Genomic DNA, 7,217 nt, shown 5'->3' with positions numbered 1-7,217 from the left:
AAGATACCACTATCAAATAATCAAATAATATGATTTAAAAATAAATATGATTTAAAAATCACATATTATCATTCACATTAACTATTTTGAATCTTTACTTCTTCTTGAACGCTACTCCTCTCTCTTCAGTCTCTTCCCCTCCCTCCCCTCCCCCTCTCTCTCTCTCTCTCTCTCTCTCTCTCTCTCTCTCTCTCTCTCTCTCTCTCTCTCTCTCTTTTGGCAGTGCATATCAGTTGTCTATCGATGGTTTAAAGTTGTGGCCGATGGTAAGTATTTACTTTGAGACAGCTATTCCGCCCACGACAAGTGCCAACTATACACAGTGGACATTTCCAAGCTGAGCTTTTTAATGTCCCACAGTGTTTTCCACGTGAAGTTGTATTCCGCACATCCATATGGATGGATGTTTGAATTCTAACTCCGAAATCACACAGTCCCTGTATTTTGCATCCACACTATTTTTAAAGCGACAGGGACAACAATGTATGGTTGACAGCAAAGATGCCAACAGCGATCACAGCAAGACTTAAGGTGGCAGGCACCATCTGACATTCTTTGACGCATACACTATAAGGAAAAACACACAAAGTTGTGGTTGAGCCAATCAAAATGAAAAGTGAGATCAAAACACTCCTCAATCTTCTTTCTCCCGCAACATGGCTGTCGCAAAAAGTGTCAAAACACAATACACAAGAGAGAGTAAACTGCCGTACTGTGTAATTGAACATGTTTGTCACTTTCACTCACTAATACTCATATTGAAATGAAACCCCCTAGCACAAATAGCGGGACTTTCTCTATGTTAATTGTTTGTTGACTAAATAAGTACGAGAAAAAAAGATCAACATAAATGTATGTCGTACCCTGCCTGACGCTCAGTTACTTAGCATTCTTTAACGACTCAATAAACATGATCAATAACTTCATTATTATTTATTGATACCACTGTAGTAATTTTAGATGAAGATACAAGAGGACCTGGACAATTTGTAACACCCAAACACATTGTGAAGAAAAGGTGAAATTAATTTCTCGTGCTAATTATCGCCTACGCTGCACACAGACAAGGACATAGACACGCTCACGCACACAAACAGAGAAACAAACTAACGACACACGCAGAGATACAGACATACAGAATTTGATGAGAGCGTTGGTACTTTAAGGTGCTTGGTCGTTTAGGTGAAATAGTAGCGCGAAATGGAGAAAGATGTGTATGTTGATCTTCACCGTTTGTTGTTACTAGTAAGCTTACAATATTACATCTTCAAAATAGGCATTCGACAGATTCACTGTGAAAAGAAATAACTAAGAAGTACGTGCTCCAAGAAAAGTAAATAATGTGTGCAAGTTCGATTGAAAGGTATAACACAAGAACATGGGAATTTTGGACGTATATGTGTTTTAACCTTGTGGTTTGGTGACAGACGTTAGGTGCGACCACCACCATTATGATCATCATCATCATCATCATAATCATCATCATCATCATCATCATCATCATCACAACCACCAACAGCAGCAGCAGCACCACCACCACCACCACCACCACCACCACCACCATCATCATCATCATCATCATCATCATCATCATCATCATCATCATCATCATCATCATCATCATGCCTTCGTCACAATAGTCTTCATCATCACCTCTCTGTTACAACTCTGACATTGACTGTTATTTATTGCACATGTTTCAAACACGTCTTCCTCATATCATATATAGTTCCATGAGATTGTCGAACGACAAGTCGTTTCACGCCAAACAAAAATATCTACTCTGATAATGGGAATAGCGCACAACGTCGCTTTGGATCAGCTAACCGCTTAGCGGCATTATTTCCCTCACATTTGACAATCAGGTAGATAAAAACCTATAAATTGTTTTCGTTTTTATCGCCATGCTCTCAAAGCTACTTTAAAATAAGTTCTTTTGCTTCTTCTTTTTGCATTCCAGGATTTCAAACTAAATCATACAAAAACGCGACGTTTTCAGCTCAATCTCCGACAGCACGCATTGGAGTCGGCAAAGTGTACCTGGGAATAGCGAGGAAGAACTAACTTTCACCACACGATTGCACGTAATTACAAAGTATCAGTGAAAGTAGTGCAAAAACCGGTTTTGGACGACATGGAGAGACGTGCGAGGTGTGATAATTACAGAGAAAATTCATCACGGTAAACTATCCCCCACCGTGTTTCTCGCTTTGTTCGGCTGATGACAACTGTTCATCAAATGTGCTCATGGTGGCAGCTCACACACACATGCGGTGTTCACAGGGGTGATATTTTCGAAAATTGACACGATTTGAGCGTATAATTAAGAGTTATGTCTGGTCCTGAGGAGTAAACATCGCTTTCCCATTTCAGAAAGCCGCATTTCTTTCTCAGGTTTTATTCCCCGTGTGCTGCCAGAGCACTCGTTCTACCGTGAATGACGTTTTCTTTTTCCATATTTGACACGATGCACGTCTCGTGGGGATTTTCATCACACCAGTAAGAGTTGTGAAATCACAGACTTGACCGCAAACAGTTCAAATCAAAACAACTTTCTTGTGTACGGGACGACTCTACTAAATATGTCCAAATCGGTTTCAATTTCGGCGATTCCATTTAAATAGGACTTAATAGGATATTTCGGAGGTCGGAAATGACGAGGGGAGCCTGTATCGGTATTCACTAAAGCCAACTGAAACTATGCAAAGTGATATCAGAGAAATGCAAACGCAGACTCTAAATTCTACTGTTTTGTCTTTTGTAGTTTTCAGGAGGTAACGTTGACACACAGTCCAGGGGCAACAGTTTTGTTATCTCCATACGAGTTTGCCACAGATTTGAAGTGCATTGTCAAAGCCATGGGTTTTTTTTCTTGATCTGTCTGTTTCATGAATAAAATAAATGGTTAATTGCTGTTCATGTGAACATATTAGTGTCTTTATGTGTGCTTGTGTATGTATGTGTTTATGCAACATATATGGTATAGCTTGTATGGATTCGATCGCATTAATATTATCCTTCACCTTTGACCCGCAAATGCACATCCATCTCTCTCCTACCGCTATCCATTTTTCTATTTCTTGAACCTAAGAGCATCTTTTATGTGCTTCTCGATAGACTAGAGCGTAGAAAAGCCGCCAAGTTAAAAGTACTTTGGAGAAATTTCGCATTATCTTTATCTGCGGGGAATTCGTTGCGTGGCCTTAATAGCTCGACCAATGAGACAAATACAGCAATAAAATATGACATCGTGTTAAAAAGAAGTCTTTAGCGTTAAATCACCCTTTTCTATCGATTCGCACGACCGCTTATCGGAGTGATGTTATGGAAAGTGGTTTTTTTATCATTGCAGTTGGATGCGCTCAGGAGAAATCGCTATATGTTGGGTCGTTAAGGATGGTGATAAACAACGTGAATAGTCCAATCCACCTTGTCACCTTGAGAGAGAATTTTGATCTTCAAAGAAGTCGGTGCGTTGCTGTCGTCAGAAAAGCGACACTCTTTTATCTTGCCCGTTGACAATGTACTGTTATCTTGGAACACCGTGTCATTAAATATACAGGTGTTTCTTTAAGTTTGGTGAACGTTTAACGTTTGCCAATGGGGGTTTATCTCTCCTCCCTGTCAGTAAGTCAGGCATATCTCTCGGCTGCAACAACTTCCTTGCAGGTCATTTACGAAAACCAATAAGATCTGACCGCAGTCGTGTAAAATAAATCTTTGGTTTACAGTTACTGAAGGAACTGAAATATTTGAATGTAATCTTGTTTGAGATATCCTCGTTTCACCATGTAAATAACTACACGTCCTCAGCTGCAAAAACGTTATTGTAGTTTATTTTATTTATTTTTTATTTTATTTTATTAGATACACAGATCAACGGGCAAACCCACCAACAGATCTGCGAAACAAAAAAGGTCACACGATCACAAAACAAATGTACGAGACAACCATAAAAGTAACACGTTACATTAAATTGAAAAAAATATACACATATCAAAAAAGAGAACTGTTAAAAAGACTGGATAAAATAGTTTTAAAACTACAAAGTGTAGAAAAAATATCTATATTACATTTGAAAGAGATGTCGTTAAAAACAGACATGCATCTGGGCACTGTCGAGAATTTTCTGCAATTAACAGAACACAAGTCTGGTTAAAAAGGGGTTTCTTACGTAAATTTCTACTGAGGGCATAAAAGCAGATTTGATTTAAAATATTTGGTGAATCATAATGTGCATGGATTATTTTGTATAAAAAGCACATGTCAAGGGTTAGTCTTCTATTGTGTAACTTAGGAATGTTCAGAATTCTGCAATAAAATGGGTAGCTGGATTTACTGCAGTGAACATTGAGTTTGCGACAAATGTATTTCACAAACTTGCTTTAAAAACTTAACGGGAGTGTGTTGGGTCTATGCAGTGATAAACTTAAAAAGTTATGACATACAACTTTCTGAAGCTTGTTCGGAATTCCCGCACATCACTTCAGTTATTGTCACAGTCCATTACACATTGTCTCCACGGTTTCCCGGTCACGCACGCATGCGCATACTTGTTTAACTACAGCTTGTCGGAAGTGCAGTGAGCGGGAAAAAGTTGTATCAATATTCACTAACGCGTACAAAATTGTGATGCAGAAGCGAGACTTTTCAACGGCTAAAAACGCATCACGCGGAAATACTGTGCATTCATAACCTTTGACGTGGCTCAGACGAACAAGATGATTGAAATAGCGATATTATTGCTCTGCGCAGAAACAAAAAACTGCGGGGAAGGACAGGGGGAAATTCAAAGAACAAAGGCACGATAGATGCATGTAGAACTGGCGTCTACACTGACCAATAACCTGTAAGGCAGGCAGATTTGGAGTCGAACCCTCTAGAGCGGACGAAGCTAAAGCCCTGATTTCAGAATTTCAGAATATTCTCTCAGTGGAATTCAAGGCCCCTGTAAAAATCACCCCGCCTAAAGATGTTTGCATTATGTATACAAATATGCATGTTTACACGGAGCAACTTTTTATTTTCATGGCGAGCAAAATGACAACATTACCGCTGTACTTAATCGCACAGGATATCTATCCCCGCCCAAAGTACGCTCTTATCTGGGGCTACAGGGTTCAACTATGCTTTCAAAAAGGACATTATCTCGCGATTCACGAGGACTGTAAATAACGATTCTCCGCGTAGATAGAGTGTAGATCTGTAGACATAGCAATAGCTTCATTCTGGCGGAGTCTCTTATCAGATGTTCGTATGCACTTATCACAATACGCATCGCTGGCACAATGGGTCTCATTTTTTCAGGGCCCAAGAAAACGTCAAAAGTGTTTATTTTGTGACATATCTTCGTTAGAAACGATTGTAGTATCGCGTTTGACGACGTGATTTCTGCGCAGTCTTTGTAGCTCTCTGACATTTTGTAGGATGCAGAATGTGTTCAGGCGCGTTCGGTGTTAATACTCTGTGGGCAGGTCTTTGACGCAAGACTTTCAATAGCGACAAACATGCTTTCTTGGCACCTTTTGTCAGCACTGAAACTTGTTTTGTCAAACTTGCGGCGCAGTGATTTGAAAACATTTCATTTCTTGACACTCCCGTTGTGTTGCAAGCTAAGTCGGGAAAATAAAATCCCTGCCCTCGCTGTATTTTGTTCATCGACAATAATTTTGGATAGTTCTTGCACTTATCGCCATTGCATTACTGTTGTGTGATGATGAACGATTCAAGTGAAATGGACGAATACACGCGAGAGTTACAATACCTTAGACGCGAATTTTGACTGTCGAATTTGTATTTACGGTCGCTTGCGTGAAGATGTGTCTATGTATTTGTGTGTGAGCGTGATTGCGCGTAAAGTACAGCGTGCGAGGTACTAGAGTCATATAGTTTGTCACTCTTTGTTTGCATTACTCTCGTTGTGGACTTCCCTCATAGGCTATTTGTCCATCCATCCATCCATCCATCTGCCTATCTGCTATAATTGTTTGTCTACAATAAACTGACTGTCTCTCCTCGAAGGGTGTGTTTCCGTGTGCCGCATACTATGCCCGTCTCACTGTTTATCCGTCGAACCCGGATTTGTCCAGCAAAATCTCTACATCTTGATATTCATACGAGCCCTCCCTTTGTCTTAACAACATGAAGTTGTCGTCTTCAAAGACCCATGGTCCGTCTTCAATCACTGGTTGAACCGAACCCTCGTTATGAAATATTGTTATTGCTAAAAAAGGATGCCGTGTCTCCCTTGAAATCGTAAGTTAGGCGACAGTCCCACGCCCTCTGTATATGACGTTGAAGGCTATGCTGTAGCCTTGTAATTGGACAACACAACGCTTCAAAATAAGTCCATTTAATCTGTCAAGTCTCTATGAGTCCTCATATTTCTTTTCTTTCCTTAATTCTGGACATTGTAACGACCTAGCAGTCGTGACTCGTCCTATCAAATCTATTACCATCCTTTTGTGTGAGCTAGTGAATTGTGAAATCGTCAGCTATTGCAGCAAATGGTCTCCGGTGCGGATGCCCTTTGTGGTGGCGAGAACGACCAATATCAATTATTAATAGCACGCAGTGATGACTGTAGCTAATATGAAAGATAAATTATTGAATTATCAACCGGTAGAATATTCTCCTTTCAACGCGACAAGTCGAAAAAGAAAAAAACACAGCTCGGGAGAAGATTTCCGCCCTCAAGCAAGTCAAAAGTATTATCCCTACATGGTGAGACTTAATAAACCGTCTCTCAGTGGAACTTCATCTTCCATTTTCTCTTCAAGGGGGGTCCTATCAAATTACAATATTCAAGAAGTGAAGGAATACCGTAGGTGAGGACCAGGAGATTGCTCGCTGGTCCCACTTTTCAATGGCCAGGAAATTGGATTTCATCTCAGAGAACGCAGAAGAAGCCCTGTGGCCAGGGCCTTATGAAAAATAACAGCGTGTCATTAGCGACAAACAGTCAAATATTAAGACGTTTTATTGAGATCTCAATTTTATCTCCCCGTATGAGCGATTGCACGGATTCGCACGGGCAGCGTTTGCCCCTGAGCACAAACCAATATATGGTATTGCACAGTGTACATTTACTTAGTTTAAATTTCTCCATGCAGTGAGTCTCCGAGGTACTATTGGCGCCTTCTCGGAGAAAAGAGAAGATTCTGCCATGAGACGCCCTCTCTTGACTGCAAGAAGAGATCATATTATCACCGCAGACT

Source organism: Ptychodera flava, chromosome 20 (genome assembly GCF_041260155.1).
Source record: "Ptychodera flava strain L36383 chromosome 20, AS_Pfla_20210202, whole genome shotgun sequence".
NCBI classification, from domain to species: Eukaryota; Metazoa; Hemichordata; class Enteropneusta; family Ptychoderidae; genus Ptychodera; species Ptychodera flava.
Note: the sequence above shows the minus strand (reverse complement) of the source record.